This window comes from Aotus nancymaae, unplaced genomic scaffold (assembly GCF_030222135.1).
Source record: "Aotus nancymaae isolate 86718 unplaced genomic scaffold, 86718_ANA_hifiasm-v0.15.2.pri h1tg000016l, whole genome shotgun sequence".
NCBI classification, from domain to species: domain Eukaryota; kingdom Metazoa; phylum Chordata; class Mammalia; order Primates; family Aotidae; genus Aotus; species Aotus nancymaae.
Genome location: NW_026988428.1, coordinates 70360777 through 70383054, shown reverse-complemented (window position 1 = coordinate 70383054; position 22278 = coordinate 70360777). Strand labels below are relative to the sequence as shown.

Here is a 22278-nt window from a genome sequence, read left to right as displayed (position 1 = left end):
AAGACACTGGGGCACCAGTGTGCTCTGCCCCTTCCTCTGTCAGCTGGAGTGCTCTCATTCCCTTTGGGCCTCAGTCCCCCAGAAAAAGGAAGAGCTGGGTGGCCTGGCAATCTCTGAAGCCCCTTGTGGCTCAGACCCCCTGCAGTTCTCTGTAGCCTCCTGGTTCCCCGTGAATTTTTGAAAGGATCCTGTGTTATTTATCTCAGCATCTCTGCCCCCCCTTCACTGCACACTGCTATCCATGCAGTAATGACATCCAAACACCCACACTGTATCTCAACAATCTGATGAGATAAATGCCTCATCCTTGGGCTCCGTGGACACAGAGTAGCAATTCTCCTATTCTGCTATCAAAGAGCTCAGAAACTCAGGCTACCAAGGCAGGATGAGCAGCCATGTGGAGCGCCGTGTGCATGTCATTGGGCAAAAACACATTCTCCCTGCCCCAAAGCGCCTGTTTTTCCCAAAGCTGCCTCACTTTTTCCTTTCCTCCACCTCTAAAACAATGCGTCCAAGTCTGCTGGTGTTTGAGAATGTGCTGGGCGGGCAGCGTGGGGGGCATATGGCCTTGTTATTTTGCGTGGAGCTCCTAGTGGGATGCACCAGCCATTGGCCAGGTCCTGGAAATAATTAAGCTGAGCATATTGATATAGGGCCTTGGGCATGCTCCAGCCTCCAACACCTGCTCTCATGCTCCTTCCACAGTGACCCTCTCGTGCTCTGGGCTCACCTGTTAGATGAAGTGTGGAACTTTCAAGGTTGTCACTGCCAGGGCTGGCATGATATGCTTGCACCCCTGCTCTCTTTATGGACCTGGGAGCCAGGAAGGTGCATTGGGTTCCAAGAGAAGCAGGAACTGATTTGGTTGTAGTGAAAATAGACCTGGCTCTGGTTTGCTAAGTGAGTGACCTTAGGCTTCATTTCCCTAGAAGCAGAAATAGGATAACAACAAGTCCTCCCACTTAAAAGAATGTTATAAGGATCAAGTGAGACAATGCAGAACTCTTAGGAAAGCTGCAGGGAAGGCTACCTGTTAAACACAGAGGCAGTGGGACACAGAGGGAGGAGTAAGCGCTCTGGAGCTGGGCAGGCCTCGGTGTGAATCCCAGTGTTTCTCTTCAGGCCGTGCTGCCTGGGGAAATGTACTTACCTGTCCTGAGCTTTTCTTTGCTCTTCTGTAAACGGAGGGATAATGAAGCTACACTGACTGGTTACTCATAATGATAACAGGAGCATCTATTATTTATTAAATGTTTATTTTGAGCCAGGACCTTCGTTCCTTTTCTTTTGAAAACCTCCATAGAATGTAGCTGGATTTGCAGTCGCACATGACTTCGCATGGACTTTGGCTGGTTTGTGTAGTGTCTCTGTGAGAGCAGTTTCTGCTGGTGTTGCCCAGTGCTGTATTTCCAAAGCCCAGCACATGCCTGTCCCACGGTGGGCGCTTAAGAAATGTTCATGCAGTCAAGGGAGTGCAGCTGCCTGGCAAGGACCCTACTCTGGGATGGGAGAACCTGGAAAATTCATTTACCCTTCTTATTATTCAGTTCCTTCACCTCAACTCTCTCAGGCTGGAGCTGAGCTTTGGATTCATAATATATGATTATCACGCCCATTTAAAAATGAGTAAAATGAGGTCAGGAGAGGTTAAGTGCTGTGCCCTAGATCACTCAACGAGGAACTAGGGAAAGAAGGCTTCTTGTATAGTACTTGTTAGAACCTCCTTGGAAGCTTGGGAAAAGGGTGTGGGCAGGACTGGGCAGGGAGGAAACAGATGGGCACCTGCTGGATTCACCATCTACCCGCATGAGGATACGTGGAATCCCATCTCTCATAACAGCCCCAGCAATGCCCATTTTACAGATGAGAAACTGAGGCTGAGAGGGAGAAAGAACCCGACGAAGCTCAGCTCCAGCCAGAGAGAGTTCAGGTGAAGCAACTGAATAATAAGAAGGGCAAATGAATTTCCCAAGTTCTTCTGTCATCCCAGAGTAGGATCCTTAGCCTTGCCAGGCAGCTGCACTCAGCCTCCCGCCCTCTCCGAGCAGAGGGCTTGGAATGTGTCTGCAGAGGTTAGTGAGGAAGGAGCCTGCTGGAATTCCTTCCGTGTGGCACATCTGGGAGGGGTATTTCCCCTGGTGATACTTGGGAAATCTTGCTGGCCGGCAGGCCTCACCAGTCCTTTTTTCCACTGTTCTTTTGGTCTTGGAGCACTCGCCAAACATCTGACACTGTTCAGGATCGATTGCACGTAAAATGAAGAATGGGTATTTAAAAAACAGGTTTTTGTGTGTTTTTTTCCCCCTGTTGTCATCTAAGACGCAGGTTTTTGGGTTCTTTGATTCTCTCACAGAATAACAACCATATGGGGCCTCCAGTTACACTGAGCAGCCTGTGCCTTGTGCCAGGGACCAGTTTGTTTCCATTGTCAGCAAACCTTGACTGGCTCCAAACATTTTCTATCAGGTGGTTTCTGAAAGAGGGAGAGACTGAGGGGAATGTGATGATGTGGTCCCTCTGAAGAGGGTTTAGCTTTCAAGGGTATGGCAGGGATGGGGCCAACAGCCAGAGGGGTGTGACTTTGAGAAGCCAAGTCACCGGCAGGACCCAGTGAGGTCCAGGCTTGGAGGCTGGAACAAAGGACACTTTGAACCACACGGGACTCTGGCATGTTTGTTGATCGACTTATCCAAGGCCTGGGCCAGCTGCTTTTGTTCCAGAAGATTTCACGGATTAACTCCCCCGGCTTTGGGAAAGTGTTTCTTTTTAAGAAAGGGAAGTTTTGAAAAGCAAATGCTCCTGGGCAGGCTGGGGGCATGGGGAGTATTGGCTAGAGTGGGAGGTCACATACTTGCCCCATGGTGGGATGGCCAGGGGCTCCCAGCGAGGGAACAGTTAGAGCTGTGGTGTCCACAGTCCTAGGGGGAGGTTCTTCTGAGAGCCCCTAATGGACAGAGGAGTGTGGACGCCTGCGCCTGGGACCATCATGGGCATTTAGACCAAACCATGAGAAGGACTCCCCAGTGCTGAAGGTTGCTAGGCACTGGGGGAGGTTCCCAGGGAGACTGTGGCTAGAAACACCATCTGCCAAAGATGATTTAGTTCTGGAAGAGGCAAGGGATAGAACGAGATGGTCCTTTCTGTCCCAGTTAATCTTGGTGCTGTTCATTTGGGGCTAAGCATTCCCTCCCTGAAGTGGAAGAGAAGACAGACTCAGTCTTGGGCAGACTCTGAGCATCTTGTAAAAGGGAGGGTCCTACTTCCTTGGCTTTGTCCCCACTCCCTGCCCAGGGTTGGATGTCTTGGGAGCTTCCTGGCTCTCTGCCCACTGTCCCGCCCTGGCAGTAGGTACCAGCAAGCCTGTGTGCCGTGCGGGGTACAGGGAGTAATGGGCATATGATTAAATACTCATGCTTTGTCAAAACACTGCCAGTTACCAAATGCCTCTGCCTCTACTCAGGGAAGGGTGAGCAATGAGGAAAATGACTTCAATATGCTAAAGACATTCCAAGGAGTCCGGGAGGGAATGCTAATTCTAGAGCCAGGAGGGAGTAATGGGGATTAGTTCTTGATTTACAGACTGGCTGGAAGAAATCAGCTAGGCTAAACCTGCCTAATTGTGCTATCTGCATATGTGCTTCAGGAGATGGGTTAAGGAGGTTTGAAAGATTGTCTCTTCTTCACTGATGGGAGTGATGGTGAAGTTTCTGATGAAGGAAGGTTTAGGGTGGAGGAATTCTGAGCCCCTGGGTTCTGGATTCAAAATCACACACAGCCCTCTAGACAACACAGATGTACAGTCTTTGTAGAGAATTTGAAACACTAGAATGGTGATTGTCTATTTAGGACAGGTTTGGGTACAGCCACTCGTGGAAGCGAGGAATCAACTTCAAACCAAAGAAGCTTTTTGTTTTCTGTATAAACTGTCCTTGACTATGGACAAAGAATGGGTACCCAGTATTCAATTGGCATCACAATAGGAAACAGAATTCTACACAGATGGTTCAAAAGGAACAGAGTTTTTTGAGGGGCATATTTATGGAGGGGTAAGGAGACAAGTAAGGGATATTGAGGCACCCAGGGCTAAACATAGAGGGAAGCTGTTACCACCCTAAGGCCTGAGGGGCAAGGGGAGAAAATAGTTTTGGGGCCTGGTGGGTGCTGAAGCTGGAGCTGGGAGGAGGACCATGAGGGAGAAACCGTAGTCATGGAAGGACGTTGCCACTTCTAGGACCAAGACACCAAGGTAGGGGGACATGGAAAGAGAACACCCTGCCTTCTCTGTCCTCCCATCTCTGGTTTCCTATTGACGCTGCTTATTGGCCAAACTAACCTGAAGCCGGAGGGCCAGGGAGCCACCTCTAGCAGTGCCCAGGTGCCAGGCTTCCAGGGCACAGGTCAAGGAACAGAGGGTGGAAGGGGTCTAGAGGAGCCAGCAGAGAGCCAGAGCTCATTTGCAATATTTGCCTTATTTAGCCAACTCCAGAAGGCTTGTCCTGAGAAGGCGAGCTTCGGAAGTGGTTACCCACCTTAAGTTACTCCATCTTCAAGACTAGTGTGTTTATCTTGCAAACTACCTTGAGCCAGTGGTAATGAAATTCTGAAATGTCATCCCTACACCTTCCTTCTCTGTGAAATGTCAGCTTTTTGAGGGCGGGGCCTGATTCTTTTATGAGCAACTGTCTTGAATCACTTCAACCCCTCCACACCTGGAGTGCCTTACACTTTCCAGAATGCCATACGCAGTGACCTCTCATGTCAATGTTTGGAGGCTTTTGAATTGATCAAGGTGACCATCTTGCTGAGTGGCCTGTATTCTCCTGTAAGAGAAATGAGTAGTCTCCTTGAGTGAGGGCCACAGCACTACAGATGTGGTGATAGAGCCCTCTGTGGTGAGAGCCCACGACCACGTCACCTAGCCAGGCAGGAACCCAGGAGGCCAGGATGGAGGCAGCAGGAGTGGAAAGTCATTGGACTCCCTTTCTGTTTTAAAGTTGGCCATGTGATATCTCAAGTAGGGCTCCTCCTTAAATGTCACCTCCATCCTGATGCCACAATGTCTGTGTTGCCACTATTCCAATTCTTCTTACTCCATTTAAGGGAGAGCACATGAAGTCATTAGCAAGTCCTGGCACAGAGGGCCATTATCCTCCCTAGCCAGGCTGGAGGGGCTGGGTGGTGGTGGGGGGTGTGGGTGAAGTGGGTGTGAAAGGGGAGATGAAGTGTGTCTAGACATTCCCTTTGCCAAGGGCTGGTGGCCTGTGACTTGCTCTCTAGGACAACACGGATCTGTTTGGGTGGATCTGTTTGGGGTAATGGCAGACAGTGTTCTTCCTTCCTCTCCTGAGTCCCACAGGGTCCTGGGGCCGATGGGCTCTGTCACCTCCCGCCTGTATTGGGTAGCTACCTGCCACTGCTCAGGCTGGCTTGGAAGGGTCTGGGAGGGGCAGATGTGGGGTCCAGTTCATGGTTTCCAGTGCCTGTTTGGGTGAAATGCAGATGCACTTCCACTATTGTGCTTCTATTTCCCAGTTTCGTTCTAAATGCAAAACATATCTGTAGGTTTAAGTCCAAGGTGTAGCCCTAGAGCGGGTATTTTCCCTTTTGACACAAAACAGAAAGTGGAGGCTGCCCTGAGCCTTGGGAAAAGTACTCAGAGAGAATTTCCCCCATGAGGAAGCGTAGCTTAAGGAGTTAGGTATTCTGAGTACCTCCTGAGCCTGTTCTTTCCATTCCAGCTCAGACTGCCTGAGCTCAAGTCCTGGTGTTGCTGCTTACTAGCTGGGTATAAGTTATTTAACATTTTAGTTCCTCGATACCCTAATCTATAAAATAGGGATGAAAATAGTATCTATGGTAGGGAATTGGTATGAAGATTAAATAAATTGAGTTGTGTCAAGGCCAGCATGGTGGCTCACCAGCACTTAGGGAGGCTGAGACAGGATGATTGCTTGAGCCCAGGAGTCTGACATCAGCCTTGGAAACATAGTGTGAAACCCCATCTCTACAAAAAAAAAAAAAAAATTAGCAAAGCATGGTGGTGCATGCCTGTAGTCCCAGCCTCTTGGGAGGCTAAGGCAGGAGGATTGCCTGGGCCCAGGAGTTTGAGGCTGCAGTGAGCTGTGATCACACCACTGCACTCCAGCCTGGGTGAGAGAATGAGACTCTGTCTCTAAAAAACATTTTTTAAGAAAGTGTGTCAAGTGCAGAGAATAGTGCTTAATGCATGCCATGTGCCATGCAAATGTTTGCTCTTATTTATTTAAAGAAGCATACTCTTCTGGGCAGAGCATCCTCCTAGGACTCTGGAGAGACGGAACATCCATGAGGCTGCCAAAGGGACCAGTATCCCCCAATATCCCCCAAGTATCTCTCCTATCACGCTATTGCCTTGCTCACAAACCCTCAATGAGTTGCTTGTCTGGAGATGCAGGCCAAATCAATTCTGTCTACAGTCTGCTGTCTGACCGTGCCCATTCCTGGCCATAAACCCTCTGCTTCACCAAGGAAATCTGTTTATGTGCCCCATTCTCCTACTTATTTTCACCTCTGCCTTGCCCTGCCTAAAATGCTCTTCTTCCTCACCTTTCCCTCCAATGCCTATCCATTCTTCGATTCCAGCTCCAGTTCTGCCCTGAAGGCTTGCCCATGCCTGTGGATCACTGTCCTCTGCCTCCTGCCTCCTCCTGCTTCCCTGGCTGGTATCTGCCTCGTATCATCCGTCATCTCCTCCCAAGGAGGATGCTTTCTCTACTGATAACGGCTTGAGCGGGAAGCCAGAAAGCAGATATTCCAAAACTGAAAACCTGTGGATTTGCCTGTATATTTGCTATATTTCTTAAGAACACAAGAAAGGCTGAACTTCCTAGAAGTTATTCCTAGGGCTGGCATCACGGGGGTTTGACGGTTGGCTGTGTAGAGAGCAGTCACTCCAAGGCAGTTAATTTGCTTTCTTGTTCCTCTCACCCCATCAGTATTACAACATGGAGCTTCCTCTGCATTCCAGATGCTGTGAAATGACAGCGAAAGGTCTGTGGCCACTACCTGTGACTCGATCTTGCCCTGAAACAGGGACACTTTACTCTATGACTAGTGCTACATTACACTTACCTGTTCTATGGGACACATGTTCATAGGCCCAAGAGCAGAATAAAGTAAGTCCACATCTAGAAGAAATCAGTTTATAGGCAAACAAGACTCTGATGTTGGCCCTTAGAAAGAAACTGCTTGTATTACATATTACAGTTTAATTTTGTCCCTGTTAGAAGGTCCCAATGATATCTTTGCTTCTTGACTGTAGTCTAGTTTTATTTATTTATTTATTTATTTATTTATTTATTTATTTATTTATTTATTTATAAAGACGGGGTTTCACCATGTTGGTCAGGCTGCTCTTGAACTCCCAACCTCAGGTGATCCGCCTGCCTTGGCCTCCAAAGTGCTTGGATTACAGGCATGAGCCACCATGCCTGGCCTGTAGTCTAGTTTTTAAAGGTTATTTGCCCAGGTGACTTTTTGTATCCTTTGCAATCAAAATACAGTTGTCCCTTGGTATCCACAGGCGATTGGTTCCAGGACTCCCCAACCCCCTGGACAGCAAAATCCTTGGGTGCTCAAATCCCTTACATAAAATGCATAGTGTTTGCCTATAACCTATGCATATCCTCTTGTGTACTTTAAATCATCCCTAGGTTACTTATACTACCTAATACAGTGTAAGTGCTATATAAATAGTTCTTATGGTATACTGTTTTCATTTACTTGTATGATTTTTATTGTCATATTATTTTTATTAAAATTTTTTTTCGAATATTTTCTATCTGTAGTTTGAATCACCAAGAATGCAAAGGGCCAAAAGTATCAACAGCTCAAAGTGGAGAGCCCAGGGCCCAGGCACGGATTGTTACAGGAAGAATAGGCCTGGTGGAGAAGAAACTGGACCCCCAGAGCTGGCTCTTACTGTGGGCTGGGAGCTCCTCCAGGATGCTTGGTTAGGACCAGCAGGGCGGCCAGCACTATGGAGATATGCTGCTCCTTTTGGAAGTGGGGAGAGGGGTATGACCTTTCCTGGGAAACAAATCAGAGTAAAACCAGAAGAAGAATCTAGACTTCTTAGAGTAACTTGACAAACAAAGCTCAGACAGATGGAGGGGTGTTCAAGGAACTTTGCACGATTTCCTGTGGGCTAAGAGAAGACACTTGTAAATCTGAAAGGGCACTATAGGGAGAGCTCCTGCAGGGAAGGGAGAGGGTCACCCCTCTCTCTCCAACCCCAGGCTTGGTTGAGGGTAGAAAATGGGAGGGAGTCAAGGAGGCTGTCTGTTTCCCTCAGTGCAAATGCCTGGATAGCACGTGTGTGCAGGCTGTGTCCCTGAGCTGATGAGCACCTGATGGTTAGTTGTTGACAGTCAACAACTAGAGCTCACAGAGAGAGAGCTCTGTGCATGTGGTAGCTCTCTCCAGGCTACCATATGGGCCATGCTTGGCAGCCTCCAGAAGGCTGGGCTTGTTCACCTACATCCTGTCCAGTTATCCTGGCTTTAGTGTTAAAAGACGGCCCTGGGTTGAAGGAGTGGCGTAAGGTCACACATAGGTGCTTGATGATGATCTAGAGTCTTGAGCTCTCATCTGCACAGCCTCCTCCTTTATGGCAGCAAGTCATTGTCCTGTGGGTCCCATTTCTAATCTGGACACCCAGCAGTTACCTCAGAAAGTGCTGCGGGGCCCAGGTGTCCTCTCAGAGGATATGAGCACTCCTGAGTCGTTCTCACTGCCTGTGTTCATTTCACTCACTGTGTGCTTCATTCGTTCAGCTCGGAGTATCTGCTGATGTTTCCGAGCTAGGAGTGCTTCCTTCAGGTAATAGAGGGAAGCATGAGCTGGAAAAGGGACTGTTTTCCTTTTGCCCCATGAAGAGATGTCCTGAGACACTTCACCAACCAGGAAGGTTCCCAAGCAGACACTGGGTTGCAGTAAAAGTGTTCAGTTGCTAGTGACGGCTCAGGTGAGACTTGCGAGAGAGAACAACAGTGACGTTGAGCATAGCAGCCCCTCAGAAAGCAAATCAAGGCGTGGGTGCCTGACATGCATGATTCCTAATTTACACAGTCCCTGCAGAAGCGAGGCATTCCTGTATCCTGTTTGCACATGAGGAAAATGAGGCCCCTGGAACTCATGTATTTTGCCCAAGGCCATGTCACTAGGAGGCCGGAATTAGTGAAGCTGGAATTCATACCTACGGCTGTCTGATTCCGAAGCTGGGCTCTTTCCACGGCATGGTCCAAGGGTGCAGTTTAGAGCAAGGGCTGATGGGGTTTGTTTGAAGGAATATGAGATGGTGGAGTGCCAGGCTGGCTGGTATGGGGCCCTGGCTGGGATGAGACGCTGTCTTTAAGTGTCAGGGATGGACGAATGTCCCTGTCAGGAGATGTTGGTCTCTGGCAGCCGGGCACAGTGGCAGCACTCTCAGCCTGGCCTCCCCTGCACAAGCCTTCAGGCACATGGGCCTCTTGACAGAATGACAGCTGCAATTCCATGCCTGCACCAGTGGCGGGAGAGATGCGGGTGAAACAAGCGGGAAAGGACTGTAATTACCTCTTAACACATTTCCGCATTTCTCTGCTGTCAGAATGGTTTTGTTTTCTGATTTATTTTGATCTGCTTGAAAATTAGTTGCTGCAGTATGTTTGGTGTGTAATCATTGTCCTGCTAGCTAGCAGTAATCATCAGCAATGTTAGCCTGGCAAACGTGATCTTTTTCTCCTTTGCCCAATTCATGTCAGGCTCTGTGTGGCAAGGGCGAGGGAGAGGCATGACTGTGTGTCTCTGACTGTCTGTGGACCCCGACTCCTCACCATAACCCTACAGGGCACAGTCCTGCTGGCTGTGTCTTCCCAGAAGGCTCGTGCCCCAACAGATTGTCTGGTGAGCCTGCCAGCTGTACTGCATTGCTCTGTGCATGTAGTAGCTCTCTCCAGGCCCCCTGCTCCATCCCACATGCAGCCTTCATTCATTCACTGTCCTCCAGCTCTCAGCCCCCAGGCAGCCCCACCCTTGACCCACCACCTCCATCTGCACCTGCTTGTGGAGCCTGTGTCGTGGCAGAGAGGCGGCCTGACGTTTCTCAGCCCACAGCACCACTGGATCTTTCCCCGATCTCTGTGGGAAGATAGCTGGTCTCAACTGCATGTGGCCTTTTCTCTTGTGGTTGGGCCAGGATGAGCAGGAAGTCATCCGTTGAGGCACGGAAGCCTAGGTGGGAGAAGAGAGCCAGCACTGTAGAGTGGGAAGGGCTCTGTGCTTCCAGGGGTGGACGTTCGGCAGCAGGCCAGAGAAAGTTGTTTGCAACGAGCACTCAAAAAACATGAGTTTTAGAGCCAAATGGAAAGTCATCGAGCTCAGTTAAAGTCATCCCTTGGTATCTGTGGGGAGATAGATTCCAGGACCCCTCTCAGATACAAAGCCCAAAGATGCCCATGTCCTTATATGTATGTAGATTATATGCACATACTACACCATTTTATGTATTTTATATATTTTTTATTTTTTAATTTGTATTTTTTTAATTGATTTTTTTCCCTCATATTTTCTACCCAAAGCTGATGGAATTCATGGGTACAGAGGTCCACTGTGTTTCATGATTCAGAGTAGAAAACTGTGACCTAGCACAGAGGCAAGGATGTGCTTAAGAACTACTGTTGGTTGGCACCTGGTCTGGGATATGAACCCCAATCTCCGTTGCCGCCTGTCCAAAAGTGGCTGAGCTGGTTTCAGGATTGGAGCAGACAGCTGCCCATGTGCTGGGATTTGAGGAATCTGCCGTTTCCTCCCTGGAATTTCCACCTTTAGCATTACCTCTGGAGTAAGTCAGGGCTTACCAAACATCTTATTACCAAAGAACTCTTTCTTCCCACACTACCCAACACAGAACAGAAAAGAGCAGAGATGCTTTGGTTCAAGTGCCTGGGAAAGAACGGATGTTTGAGAGCTGACCTATTCAGCTTCTCCCAGATTCTCCAATGAGCTTCCTTAGGCATCTCACTAGAACCTTTAGAGCTCCATGGAGTATAGTGAGAAATGTTTATGGCTTCTATTACCAGGGCAGATGAATAGGTGTAAACGTTAACACCTTCTACACCTTAATTAGCATGGGTGTGTTTAGCAGAGTAATTGAGAGCAGAGACTAGGTTGATAAAAGAATAGGGTTCCCAACAGGATAGTTTTTGATTAAGGAAATATTTGGAGAGCTATGGAAATGCTTGAAACGTAGGAAGGACAAATTCAGTGGAAGCGCATTGGGACGACGGAGGGCGGGGCATGGTCAGAATCGGGGCAGCCTGGAAGCTGAAGTTGCCAAACTCTTTACCAAAGTGGTTGTACCATTTTGTGCTCTCATCAGCCATGTATGAGAGTTTTGGTTCCTCTACATCCTCACCAACACCTGGTGTGGCCAATATTTTTTATTTTAATTTTAGTTATTATAATATGTATGCAGTGGTATCTTACTGTGTTTTCAATTTGCATTTCTCTGAAGACTAACGATATTGAACATCTTTCCTGTGGTTATTGGCCATTCATGTATCTTTTTTGGTGAAGTATATGTTCATATATTTTGCATATATTATACTTGGGTCATTTGTATGTTATTGTATTATAAGTTTTCTTTATATATTCTGGCTGGCTACGAGTTTTTTTTTTTTTGAATCAGATATGTGCTTTGCAAATATTTTATCTCAGTCTGTGTCTTATCTTTTCTCTCTCATCTTTGTTGGAAGTCATTTTCCATATATGTGTTGGTCTATTTCTAGACCATCTGTTCAGTTCCATTGATCCATTTGTCTATTTTTACACTGATACCACACTGCTTTGATTACTATAGCTCCATAATAATAAGTCTTGATATCAGATAGTGCTAGTTACCCCTTCAGGTTTGTTCTTTTTCAAAGTTGTTTTGGTTATTCTAGACCTTTGCATTTCCATATGAATTTTAAAATCAGTTTGCCTATTTCTACAAATAAAAGTGTTTGCTTCATGTATTTGTTTTGAAACTCTGTTAATAGATGCATGAACATTTAGGATTGTTATGTGGCCCTTGAAGACTTGACCCCTTTGTTGTTGTAAAAAGCCCTTTTTAATCCCTAGTGATAGCTTTTGCTCTGAAATTTACTTTGCCTGATATTAATATAGACACTCCAGTGTCCTTTTGACTGTGTGATACTTTATAGTTGGCCCTTTGTATTCTTGGGTTCTGTATGTGCAGATTGAAAATATTCAAAAATAAAAATAAAAAATACAACAACAATAATGCAAATAAAAAATACAGTATAACAACTATTTATATAGCATTTACATTGTATTAGGTAATTATAAGTAATCTAGAGCTGATCTGAAGTCTATGGGGGATGTGCATAGGTTATAGGCAAATATGATACCATTTGACACGAGGGACGTGAGCATCTGAGGATTTGAGTATGTGCGGGGCACGAGGAGGGGTGCCCTAGAACTAATCTTGTACAGTTACAGAGGGACAGCTGCATATCTTTTTCCATTCCTTTGTTTTTAACCTATTTGTTTCTTTTATTTAAAGTGGGTTTCTCATAAGCAGCAGATTGTTGGGTCCTGCTCTTTTGTTCAGCCTGACTTAATTGGCATATTCAAGCAATTTGCTCTTGATTCATGGCTATGCTTAAGTTTAACCTCTTGCTGTTGTTTTCTGTAGTTCCATGTATCCTTTGCTCCCTTTACCTCTCTTTCTTTCTCCTTTTGGATTAACTGAGTATTTTTAAGGATTCAGTTTCATCTCTTCTGTTGACTTATTAGCTAAAATCCATGGTTTTGTTATTTTAACAGTTGCTGTAGGGCTCATAGTAGACATTCTGAATCATCACAGTTTGTCTTCAGTTGCTACCAAACCACTTCACATATAGTATAGGAATTTCACAACAGCACACTTAGATTTCTCCCTTCCTGGCCTCTGTGCTGTTGCTGCCATACATGCTAATTTTACATTTGTTCTTAATTTCACAATACATTGTTACTATTTTTGTTTAGACAGCCAGTGATCTTATAAATGAAAATCATACATACTTAACTGTGTAAATACCATTTCTGGTACCCTTCATTCCTTTATGTAGATCCACACTTCCATCTCATATTATTTTCCTTCTGCCTAAAGGACTCCCTTTAGCGTGTCTTAGAGTGCAAGTCTGCTAGGATTAAAATCTTTTAGCTTTTCTATGTCTGAAAAGAAGTCCTTATTTTTCACTTTTATTTTGGAAGGATCTTTTTACTTAGTATGGAATTCTCAGGTGATAGTTTTTTCTTTCATGCCTGTAAATCTGTGATTCCACTGTCTTCTTGCTTGTGTTGTTTCTAACAAGAAACCTGCTATTACTCTTGTCTGTTCCACTGGACCCTTTATACCCTGGCCACTTCCAACATTTTCTCTTGATCACTGCTTTGAGCAATTTGATTATGATGTGCGTTGGTATAATTATTTTTTTCATGTTTCTAGTGCTTGGCCTTTACTAAACTTCTGGAACCTGTGGGTTTATATTTTTAAAATTGAAATTGGTAAATTTCTGGCTATTATTTATACAGTGTTTTTTGCTGCTTCTCCCCATTCCTGTGAGAACTCTAATTACACATGTATTAGGCTTCCTGACATTGTCAAAGAGGTCACTGGCACTTTCATTTTATTTAATTCTTTTTTTTCCTCTGTCTTTCATTTTGGATAATTCCTATACTGCATGTTCAAGTTTACAAATCTTCTCTTTTTTTGCCATATGTAATTTGCCTGCCTTCTTCCCTCCCTCACTCCCTCTCTTCCTTCCTTTAGAAGAACCTGGGAGGATTTACCGAATTTTATAAGGATTATTATCTCAAAACCAATCCAGAGCTTCCATTCCCAAAGCCAGACTACTGGTTGGAGATTCTGGAGGGAGGGAATACAGGGATGACATTCCTGGAGTTTGGGGGACTTTGCAGGACTTGACACTTTGGGTTAGGATACATCCAGTTTCTCCTGCTTCCTCCCTCTTCTTTCCTAAACCCAAAGTAAGGAGAGTTCTGTGAGCCCAAAGGCACCAGACAATCTCAGTGCACTCTTGGCAGGCAGGACTGAATGCCTGGATTTCCCTCTCGGTAGGGAAGCCTAGGGAGCCTCTCACAGGAGTGAGGCAGGAACAGCAGCTTTATGGAAACTGAATTCCAAATAAACACCTGGAAGAAAACTCAGGCTCCCCTGTAGGCCTGGAAAGCTTTGCCTGAAACGATGGCCTTAGGAGGAGGTCACCAAGACCACTTCTTCCTTCACAGCTCATGGGATCAGGGCCAACTGTGCCCACTGAATGAGCAGCAGGTACAGTGCACCTGCCTCCTGCCAGAGTAAAGGAGGAGACCTGCAGTCTGGCTGTGGCAGGTCTCACCAGAATCTTTAGCTGTCTTCAGGCTTCATCAGCTGCCTCAAGACCTGTGCTCATTTGAAGAATAGAGAGTACATGTCAGTTAGAAATGTTCTCCACTTCAAGTAACAGGGTACTTAAGGACTCTGAATTGGTTCAGCAGCTCAAGATGCCACTGAGAACCAAGGCTATCTCTTTCAACTTGCTGATACTAAGCCTGTTGGCTTTTCATATTCAAGCTGATTTCCTCATGGCTGCAAGATGGTCAATAGGGCTCCAGGGATCACGCCCCCATTCAAGGCAAGTAGAACCAGGAAGGAGTGAAGCAAGTAACACTGGCCCCTTTTTACATAAAACAGACTCTTCCAGAAGTCCCCAGCATAGTACTTCTTGAATTTAATCTACACGAGGATCCCCTGGGGATCTTGTTAAAATACAGGTTTGGATGTAGTAGATCTTGGGTGGAGCCTGAAATTCCACATTTTTATCAAGTGGCTGGAGTATGTCAGTATGGCTGCATTTTGAGCAGCAAGGTGCAAGGCTACTTCTTACTCTTAGTGATACAGTCCAGCCACTTGGTTACAACTGGTTGCAAGGGAGGCTGACAAAGTATCTAACCTTTTTCAGGAGAAAATTTGGGTAGTGAACCAACATCAGCCACAGAATTCTACTGAAAATGCAGGGTATGGAAGCATCTGAAGTCACAAGGTTGGGCTGGGACAAATTAGAGCCTTCACCTCCACGAGGGAAGACCATGGACCTCTTACTCCATATCCACATCCAGCCTGCAGGGACAGGATCTCATTGCCATGAGCCAGTCTGTCCTGTATACTCACTGGAGCAGGGATTCCACTTTCAGAATTTCATCACCTCAGCACCCAGCACAGTGCCTGGTACACAGCAGGTACCCAGTATGTGTCTATTACACTGAAGTGTTTATTGGGACACAGTCTAAAGACAGTGCCTCTCAAACTTTAATGTGTATACAGTTTGCCCAGGGACTCTTGTGAAAATGCACATTCTAATTCAGGAGATCCAGAATGGGAATTCAGGATGATGCATTTGGAACAAGCTCCCAGAGTATGCTGCCCTCTGGTCCAAATCCTAGGCCCCACTTTCAATTAGAAAGGGCCTAGGACATGCAGAGTAAAGTCCTTCCTCCTGAGTTAGCAGCAGCTGTTTGTTATTCATTCATGCAGGCAGGAAGCTGTTTGCAAGGATGTTAGCAGATACTAGATGTGGCCGGTGGGGAGGAGTAAGGAGGCCTTGGCTGTGCCTTTTTCCTTGACCCGGGAGCTGGATGCCCAGAGATCTCATCCCTGGCTTCCTTGTCCACCGAAAATGAAAATCAGCAGTATACCTGGGTGAGAAGAGAGATCAGCCAAGCACATCTTTCAACAATTCTTAACTTGCCTGGCTCCAGCCATGAAACAAGAACCCACCATCCCCCAAGCTCAGCCTCGTCCCTCGGGAAGTGCTGGGGATTCTGCCGGGCTGCATGAGTGAGGGGCCTATGTCTTTCAGATGTTGGGGCTTCAGCGGGGGAGTGGGAGAAGCTGGGGAGAGGGAGCATTTTTTTGTGAACATTTTACCCACGGGAAAAGCTGAATTCTCTAGAGCAGAACTCTGGATTTCTTTTTTTCTTTCTTTTCTTTTCTTTTTTTTTTTTTTAGGTAGTGGGAAGTGAGTTACTGGAATTTCTTCTGAATTAGAAGCCAAACAAAGTTTCTTGTGGTTTTAGTTACACAAGCAGCTGCTGCCAAGATGGAATGAATGAGAAGAGCCACTGAAAGGAAGAGACAGTGAGGGACTGGGGGAGGAGGGTGCAGAATAGGACCCAGGCACAGTGCAGAACAGCCCTCCAGGCGGGCACGCTGCCTGCCTCTATGCTGTCAACTCTTTAGGGAGAGAACTGACTGTTTTGTCTGCCTCTCAGGATCAGAATTAAAAAGAAAAAGGTCTGTGAAAGTGAGGCATACACTGGCAGACACGCACACATGTAAATGATTATCATTTCTTTGTAACTTACCATAATTTGGGCCTGCGCACTCTATGGGGTCATGCTTTGTTCAATTTCCTGAGTGGCAGTTGGACCAGACAGTTCTGCCCCTAAGCTGCAGGCAGGTGGTTCTCAGTTCAGCCTTGTTCCAATGTGAGTCTACAGCAATGCCTGCTGCTCCACCGGTGATCCCCAAATTTCATTTTGCTTAGAGCCTGAAGCCTCCTCCCTGTTACCTTCCTGGTAGCCACAGAACGGGCCAGGGCCATGTGTGTCCTTCCATTTCTCCAGCCTGCCCTCTGGTGGGAGCTGCCCTTCAGTGAGCAGGGCCCAGGGTAGGGCCGCTCTGCAGATCCTGGGTTGGCTTCTAGGGATGCCTGGTATCTCTCCTGCTCCCTGGGAGGAAGGATGGGCTGCTAAGTGCTGACGGTGGCCTGTCACTCACACCTTGCTCCCTCTGTAGAAACACTCCGTGTCTCTCCATTCCATCCCTGTGTGTTACCTAGCAGGAATTTCCCCTTCCTTTGGTCAAGCGGGTGGGAAGGGCTCATGAGAGCTGACTGAACTCAACCTCCTACACTCGGCATTCAGTGTCATCACAATGATAGCTTGGAATGGGTAGTGGTGGGAATATTTACACCACAAAAACTGGCGTATGGTACAACCAGAGCTTTCCTTCCCCTTCCTCTAAAAGCCAGTTGTTTAAACATTTAACAACATACCACTGGCTGGAACACTTGTGAAGGTGAGATAGGGCAGCGAGGAGAGCCCAGGTAGTACAGGTAATCCTTCCTTGCCCATAGCCTGTGCCTGCCACCACTCAGCAGTGTTTGGAACTTGGGAGCTTTGTTCTGAAACACTCCTTAAACACCTCCTCATCCTAAATGGGTTGATCTTCCATTAGAGGACTCTGCTGTGGAGCAGAGGTAAAATTACTCAAAGCAGAGTTATAGTCGAGGCTTATTTTCTATGTTCCAACGCTCCCTTCCACCATTCGCTGGTCTCCAAACCCATGTTCTTATCTGACAGCATTTCTACTCTTTTTTTCTCAACCTGTTGCTAATTTTTATTCTCATTCAAGAGAGGCTGGTGCATACCTACTCAGGGACTTTTTGGGGGGAGTGGAAGGGAGTGTTTTATTAGAAATTTATATGTGCAAGGAATACCATATCCTTGGTATTCCTTGCACATATAAGATGTGCAAGGTTCAGCTGTTTTCCACTGAAGACAGGGATTTTTAAGCTGCACAGCTTTTCAGGCTTTGTAGTATTTTAAATTGCCACCTTTTAAAGATCCTTTAGGCCAGCCCTCATTTTACAGTCAGGGAGTTTGAGGCCCAGGGATGTTTCACAGGGGCTGAACTCTAACTGAAAATGAAGGGCCCCCGGTCCCATTGCCTGTTTTTTTCACTCAGCTGTTTAAAGGGCTGTTGCCTCCTGTGAATTATGGATGACTGCTGGAGTTATTAGAATGAGCAGAGTTACCAAGAGCTAAATACTCATCATTTATACCTGGCCGGTTCTGTTTTCACTTGTCCTTTTACTTTGCAAAGTGCTTTGAAACAAGACTGGCCTGTTTGACCTTCCATTTAGAGTTAGTCGAAGCTTGCTGAGGCCTGGGAAACAGGTTTGGTTGTTTGCATTAAAAGGAAGTAGGAAACAAGAGCCTTGATTATCCTAGGCTCTGGCCTATTCTTTAATAAGGAATTTGAGAAGATGTCTCAGTGGCTAGTATTCCTAGAAGAGAATACTTGGAAGTGGAACAAGCTGATGAAAATATGTCTCAGGCAGGAAGCCAGATAGGAAGGGTGTCTACAGGATCTGCAAGGTAAGGACCCTGTGGGAAGATGTCATAGGTAACGGGGCCTGATGGGCCAGCACCCAGCTGCTTTGCAGTAGTTCTGGCTTCAGGGGTCTTCTGAGTGGCTGAAGAAGAGGTTTGTGAGGTTCATTCATTAGCTCCTGTTGATCAAGTGTGGACTGTGTGCCAGATACAGGGCTGGGGCTGTGGAGTTGAGAAGGTGCAGCCCCTGCCCCGAGAGCTCTCTGGCCAGTGGAAGGAGACAAGAGACAGTGATGGGACCTGGGCTCAGGCTGTCATGAGCAGCCCTCCTCTGGAGAGCAGGAAGTGTGGGCTGGGGACTCACGCTTATGACTTTGTTATGGTTTTTCTTACTGAGCGATGCTCATAACAGGGGAAAAGATTTCTTCACTGTCCCAAAAGAATGTGTCTCAGGACTAAAGTTGGTAGTGGCCCTGCCTTACTTGTCTGCCCCAAGCACATTGGAACCCCAGAGGAATTTTAAGCAGATTAAAATTTTTGTTTTCTGGAGATAAAATCTAAAGTGAGAGGTATGGGGGGACACGCAAGAAATTTGGAAGCTGTGTGCCTTGTCTGACTGACTGGTCCCCATTACCCCGACACAGTGGGGGCCTCCGGCGCAGACGTGGGAGGTCCCACAGGGGCCTGCCCCCCGCTGACAGAGGGCTCTTTACCATTAGGACCCCTTCTGGGTTTCTCAAATTGTGGCTTTTCTTCCTTCATGGTCTCCTGGTACTTTTAACCCCTTCTCTCCCTTCTTCCCAATTCATGTTGTAGAGGAAGGGTTCCTGGGAATGGATACCCGTCTCACCTGACTTTCCTGAGGGATGGGATCCGGCAAGCATTGAGTCATTCCTGCTCATCTTGGTTGTGATCCCGACTCGTACCTCATGGAGTGTCACTGGATAAGCATTTGGTGTCCCTTGAGGCAGTACTGTACATGGTGCAGTCCCAGAGAAGCCAGGGAATGAGAATGAACGTGGCTGTTCGTTAGTTCAGTGGCTATTTAGGAGGCTGGTCAGTGGAGGTCAGTGTCTGAAGAGCAGTTTCAGCCTGCGTGGTCTCAATGTGGGGTTGGCTGATGAGAAGCTCTCTCCAATTCTGTGATTCTGGGTAAAGCGGGCCATGTCCCATTGGGAGTGCTCTTGTGATTCATTAAGTCAGTAATTCTCATCCCTGGCCACACATAAGAATCACCTGGATCTTTTAACAAAAACAATGCTAGGATCCTACAGTCTACTCCAGGCCCTTTGTTTCAAACTTGAGTGGCCATCACAATCACCTGGAGGATTTGTCAAAACAGGTTCCTGGGCTCCAGCTCCCAAGTTTCAGTGGCTCCAGGATGGAGCTTGACAATTTGCATTTCTAACAAGCTCCCAGGTGACTCACTGCTGCTGGGCCTGGGACCACACTTTGGAAATCACGATTATGAACACAGGAATCAGAATCTCTGCAGATGTGACCTGGGCATCTGAATTTTTCACATTCTCCAGGTGGTTTTAATGTATAGCTCTGGCTGAAAACAATTTCCAATCATTGATTTTTTTTTTTGCATCATCTGATAACTATTCATTGGTCAGATTGTGTGGTAGGCACTGAGTTACAGTGAAGACCCTCAAGAATTCCACTGATGACTGAACCATCCAAGGGAACCGAGCCCTGCCCAAGGACACACAGTTGTTGTCCTCTTCCTCATCCTTTGGAGAAGCACAGTTTAAGCTTCCTCCCCACACCACAGCCTCTCCTCCTTGAGCATGAATGTGCAATAAGTGTGAAAGCCTGCTGTTTACCCTACCCAGCTTCCCTCTCCAGCCAGCTTCTCTCTGAGGACAGAGGATTTCTTGCTAAGTACATGATGAGGTCCTGTTTACTTTGCTCTGGAGTTTGAGGCTCCCGTGCAGATTCTGCCTTCCTGGACAGTTCAGGAACCAATCAACCAGCTGGCCCTGGCAACGTGGAAAGCATTGTCAGTTGCCCTGAAATAGGTTGACTGCACCCCAAAAGTCCTTTTCTGCCTCTCCCCATCAAAGGTGTTTCCAACTCCATTTTCCTTCTGAGTCAGCTTGTCCATTCCTAGGTTTGTGTTCCTTGATGGGGTCTGTTTTTCCAAGGTCTTCAGGAGTGGCCCTTTCCACCCGGTTTGGCTGCAGGGCTGAGAAGGTGCCCTTGCATTTCATATTGTGTGTCCTTGGTGGGTCTGTGCCTCCCTTCTGTCTGTTTTTCCTCAGGACCACCCACCGCCCCATGCTTGTATCTACAACAGCTATGAGGAAGAATATACAGATTAATCACCCTGCTGCAGGGTGCCAACTACCCAGTGGCTCTGGCAGCCCTAGTCAACAGATCCTTGAGTATAGCCTTCATCAGTAGAGCTGCCACTGCTAGCAACTAAAAGGTAGCACTAATATGCATGTGTGACCTGAAAATTACAGTGTAAATGGTGGGGCAACACATGTATAGGAAGGCAAATTTTAATTAAAAGTCTGTTCTCCAACTCAGCCTGCCTGTAAAGATAGAGAAATGCCAAGCCATCAGGCTGCCGGTCTGGTTAAGAGGGTTCTCTCGTACACTCTGGACCAAGCTGGAAGAACTAGGGCTTCATTGAAATCAGATGCCTTTGATTAATTATGCACCAAATGCATCCCATATGGGAAAGATATGCCCCCAAGTGTTAGCAGAGCCAGCAGGAGCCAAAGCTTCCTAAGAAATGCTGGGTCTCCTCTCCTGCTGTGTCAGGGGGTGCAGACAGTACAGAGGGAGAGTGTGAGAGTCGAAGCATGTGCAAAAAAGGAGCAGGTGGGAAAGAAGAGCCCATGGCCTGGCAGCAGATCACCTGTCTTTGAGTGGATGTGGCTGTTGAGGCACTATGCCCAATAATCATCCTGAATTTGCTCCACTGCCTGGGGAGTGGGTAGATGGAGGAGGGAAACTAGTCACCTCCAGAGGCAACCCTGCTGGACCAAGCTCACTGTTAGAACCATCAGAAGCCTATTTTCCTATGGAAATATACAGGAAAGGGATAGAGAAGAGCTACAGGGTCTATTGAATGTGTGCTTGCTGCCTGGTTTCTGATATAGTCAGGAAATCAGATTTGTACGGTGGAAATTCATTCATGCAACAAATATTTGTTGAGTGCCCACGATGTGCTGGTGGTACTAGGGACTGAGGATACAGCGGTGGGTGAGATAAAGGCACAGTGCCCTCACCGAGACTTGTATGCCGCTAGAGAACATGGGTTAAACAAGGCATTACGTGATCAGCATATCAATGCCATATGGGCAATGGTCCAAGGTGCTGATGGGCGCACAGTAGGAACACCTAGTTCTTAAGTGACTTTTTAGGATCCTAAGTTGTTAGAACAGCTTTCCTGTTTTGCCATTTTCATGTTCACATTCACTTAGCTCAAGTTACTCTTCTGATAAGAGGAAATTTGTGTCAAGTCACATAGAATCACTGAATATTTGCACTTGGAGGATCAGCTGGCCTAATTCTTCTGCTTTAAACATGAAGATGCAGAAGGAGAGAAGTTAAGGAACTTGTCCAAAACTGCACAGCTAGTTAGCAATAAAGCTTGGATGGAAATCTGCTTTCCTGACTCCCAGATTAGTATTTTCTGACTTTACCTCACCTTTAGAAAAATGAAGCTGATTTAGGGTAAGTACCTGGACACTTATGGCCAGCTGCCCTCGCTCTGAAGATTTAATGTTTTAATTGGCCTGGCAGAGCTGCAGTTCACAGTGGTAAGCGTGCACAGGTGGAGAGCCAGCATCAGAGAGAGCCTCCTGGCCAGCAATTACCTTGCTTTGCAGATGTCAAGGCAATTGGGGATTGGGGCAGGGTATGACAAAGGGCATCAGGAAGGTGGCAGTGCTGGGACACTGTCCTCTGGGCCTCCCTGGGCTCAGCTGAGCAGGGGTGTGTTTTCAGAGATGCTGGTGTTGACTCCTTCTGGGCAGCCCTGCAGGGTAGCGGTCCCACAGCAGAAACCTTGGAGCAGATGTGTTGGAGGATATGTATAAAAATGAGGGGTTAGTGCTGGTCGGGGGCAGAGAAAAT

General features: G+C 46.9%; 1 protein-coding gene across 50 annotated transcripts in view; it reads left to right on the top strand.

Moving 5' to 3' along the window:
- Positions 1-22278, top strand: part of CACNA1C (calcium voltage-gated channel subunit alpha1 C) — a 700658-nt gene that overhangs the window by 280924 nt on the left and 397456 nt on the right. The gene's annotated exons all lie outside the window — the stretch shown is intronic.